The sequence below is a fragment of the Myotis brandtii genome, unplaced genomic scaffold (genome assembly GCF_000412655.1).
Source record: "Myotis brandtii unplaced genomic scaffold, ASM41265v1 scaffold503, whole genome shotgun sequence".
Taxonomy (NCBI): domain Eukaryota; kingdom Metazoa; phylum Chordata; class Mammalia; order Chiroptera; family Vespertilionidae; genus Myotis; species Myotis brandtii.
Genome location: NW_005369181.1, coordinates 815,786 through 819,841, shown reverse-complemented (window position 1 = coordinate 819,841; position 4,056 = coordinate 815,786).

Here is a 4,056-nt window from a genome sequence, read left to right as displayed (position 1 = left end):
TACCCCATGCAGGTTTTTGTATCAACATGTTTCTGATTCACTTGAATAAATACCAAGAAACCTGATTGTTGGATCATGTAGTAAAATATGTTTTATTTAGTAAGAAACTGCCTAAATGTCTACCATAGTGGCTGCACTATTTTGCATTCCCACCAGCAAAGTATGTTAGTTCCTGTTGATACATATCCCTATTATCACTTGGTGCTGTAATATTTCCATTTCTAGCCTTTCTATTGCTGTGTATTTGTATCTAAGTGTTGTTTTAACTTGTCATTCCCAAATCACATATGATGCTGAGCATCTTTTCATTTGTTTACTTGCTATCTGTACATATTCTTTGGTCAGCTGTCTGTTCAGATCTTTTGACCATTTTTTAAATAGAGGTTTTCATTTACTTAGTATTGATTTAATATTTATTTTTATATTTTGGATAATAGTATTTTATTAGGTATGTCTTTTGCAAATATTATCTCCCTTCTGTGGTTTGTCTTCTCATTCTCTTGACAATGTATTTCACAGAGTAGAATTTTTAATTTTAATGAAGTCCAACTCAATTATTTCTTTCATCACAAACCCAAAAACATCTGTATATTTTGAAACATATTTGTAAGGCAAATTGATAATATATATCAACAGATAACTTTTTAATTGGCTTTCAGCAGTCCAATGAAAGGTTGACTCACAACAGTGATTTTTACAGAAAGTGAATGGTTACATAATATTTTTTAGATTAGTTACAAAAATAAAAGAATTCTTGGTTAAATGTCACTTAGCTATTTGGGTGCTGGAGAAGGGTACTTACCTATGTAACTGGTTGCCAGTTAGGTTTTAACTCCATGTATTTGAATATGCATCCCTCCTCAAACACACACACACACACACACACACACACATAGACACACACTTTTTTTTTCTTATTTAGAACTGATTTTATTCCTTTGGTGACTGTGAATCTTTATTCCTTTTAGAAAAAGAAATAAATAATTGTTGTCCCCTTTGTACCCTTTTGTACTTCTTGACAGCATGCAGGCCATACACTGTCAGTCACTTTTCTATTATTTTATAGTACTTTCATATTAGTTCATATATGTAATTATTTTCTCATCTTCCAGATACAGATTTCTTCAGGGTAGTGCAAAAAAACTCTATTTTACTAATTTTCACATTTTGTTGCAGCCATCACTGAGTTAAGTAAGACACCACATTTGAGCATGGTGCAGCCAGCAGGCGGTGGGTACCCTGCAGGGAAGGACAGGATGGAGAGAAGGCTGATTACTGCATGTCTCACCAAGGCCGCTTATTGTAAAGGCTGAGCAAAAGTTAAGGAGAAATAGAGTATATAGAATGGGAGGAATTATTTCCTCTGGTAGAGATCACTGAAAATGAGTACTTGTTATGTGGTAATTGTGGAGCAATGAATGCTCTCTGTGAAGACTTGATTTTAAGAAGAATAACATGAATCTGGAAAGGTAGTCATGATGGCAAATATTCAAATAAACCTCAGATGATGTGCTTGGGAAAATATCCTCCAACCAATAAGAAAGTTTAAAAACTTATTACTCAAGAAATGTAAATATTTATTAATATTATATATTTAATATCCTCCAACCAATAAGAAAGTTTAAAAACTTATTACTCAAGAAATGTAAATATTTATTAATATTAATATATTTAATTAATCATCAGATTTCCTATTATCAAATCATTTCATTCAACTGTCAGAAAAATAGATGTTTCAATGACATGTTAGTCTTTCATAAAATCCTATATAATAAAAGGGTAACATGCAAATCGACTGAACTGTGGAATGACTGGTCGCTATGAAGCATACTGAGCAGGCAGGCAGGTGAGCGGTTAAGGGCAATCAGGCAGGCAGGCAGAGTGGTTAGGGGTGATCAGGCAGGCAGGCAGAGTGATTAGGGGCAATCAGGCAGGCAGGCCAGTGGTTAGGAGCGAGCAGGCAGGTGAGTGGTTAGAAGCCAGCAGTCCTGGATTGTGAGAGGGATGTCTGACTGCCAGTTTAGGCCCAATCAAGCCTAAACTGTAAGTTGGACATCCCCCAAGGGGTCCTGGATTGAGTGAGTGCACAGGCCAGGCTGAGGGATCCCTCCTACCCCATGCACAAATTTCATGCACCGGGTCTCTAGTATTTTATAAAAATTTTGCCTGGAGTCTCTAAAATTATCTAAATTACCAAAATATATTAAAATTATTTTCAATATTGTAATTGAACAGAAGCAAATTATTTCTTTTTAAATATTGATAGATTTAATCTTAGATTTAACTTTGGATTTCTATCATAAGACTTTCATATCTGAGGAGTGTCTAAACCTTTTATACAAGAAGTTTGTTACAGAATCACAATTATTTTGCTGCCCATCTGGGCTTAAATATCTCTAATAAAGAATTTAATCTAGAAAACATTAAGCCTGAGAGATTATATTCCCAAATTAATTTATTTTGTGTGATCATTATGAATTACCAGGTGTGTTTTTTTAAAATATATTTTTATTTATTTCAGAGAGGAAGGGAGGAGAGAGAGAGATAGAAACATCAATGATGAGAGAGGATCATTGATTGGCTGTTTCCTGCATGCCCCCTACTAGGGGTTGAGCCTGCAACCCCTAGTGCCCTTGACCATAATCAAAACCAGGGACCCTTCAGTCCGCAGGCCAATACTCTTATTCATTGAGCCAAATTGTCTACGGCATGAATTACCAAGTTTTGCTATACAATTTTTATTTACAAGGAGCTTTCCTATTAGAGTCAGGGGTAGGTCTTCTAATCACTGTCATAAGGATTCTAGATATTCACTGTTTATAAATAACATCTAGTCAAACCTGTTTTCTGCATCCCATGCTATTCACACAGTTTTGTTTGTAAAATTGCTTTTTTGAACTTCAAGCCTGAGTGCTGTCTTCCTGATGCAAGTTTAACATTTAAGGTTTTGGTCATTGAAATAAGAAGCTTCCTAGCCAAGCCAAACCCAATCACATTTTTCATTTTGTTTTCTAACTTGATTCTATATGTAGTTAACATGTAGCAGTTTATTATATGTAGTTTTTCTTGATAAAACATATTAATAGAACTTTAAAAATTTTAACTATATGAATCATTTCAAAACAGATAACTTAGAATGCTAGCTTTAGCATATTTTAATTCTATTTATAGATATTTATTTAAACAAAGCAATAATATCATAGAACAACACTTATAATATTACAACTGTGTGATGTATGACTTATCAATTTATTATATAAATATATGGTATTTTTCTAAGCATTCACTCATTAATTTATAAAACATTTATCTTGATAAGGCCATTTATAAACTGAGGAATAGACTTTGATAAAGAGGGAGAAATATTCAAAAATTTTATTGTTTTAATTTGAAATACACAAAGTGCTCCTTTAGAATCAAGGTACAGTGAGGGAAAGAACAATTAATTCATAAATATATAACCTGATTTACTAACAGACAAAATAATTCAGAAGTAGGGTAAACATAATGTTTATGTACTTACATCAGGTAATTGTTTTGTTTTATTTCATGTGAAAGAAGAACTAAAAAATACCAAAAGTATATGGTGAGGCCACTAGTAAATAAGCAACAGGACTGTGATGATTAATTTTGTGTGCCAAATTGGAAGGGCCACTGGATACTAAGTGTTTTTAGAAGAGATTACATTTAAATTTTTAAATTGACTAAAGCAGATTGCCCTGCTTAACATGGGTGGGCCTTATGCTAGCAGTTGAAGGCCTGAATAGAGAAGGGTAGCTGACTCTCCCTTAATAAGAGATAATTCTTTCTTCCTGCCTAATTGCCTTCAACTAGGACATAAGCTTTTTCCTAACTTTGGACACAAACAGAAACGTCAGCTCTTTCTGTGGTTTGAGCCTGCAGTCCATCAGCTCTCCTGCTTCTCAAGTTGTCAGGCTCAGACTGTAACTACACCATTAATTCTACTGGGTCTGCAGCTTGCCAATTCACCCTGAAGATCTTGGGAATTATCACCCTCCATAAGGATATGTGTATATCCTTCTGTGTGTATATATC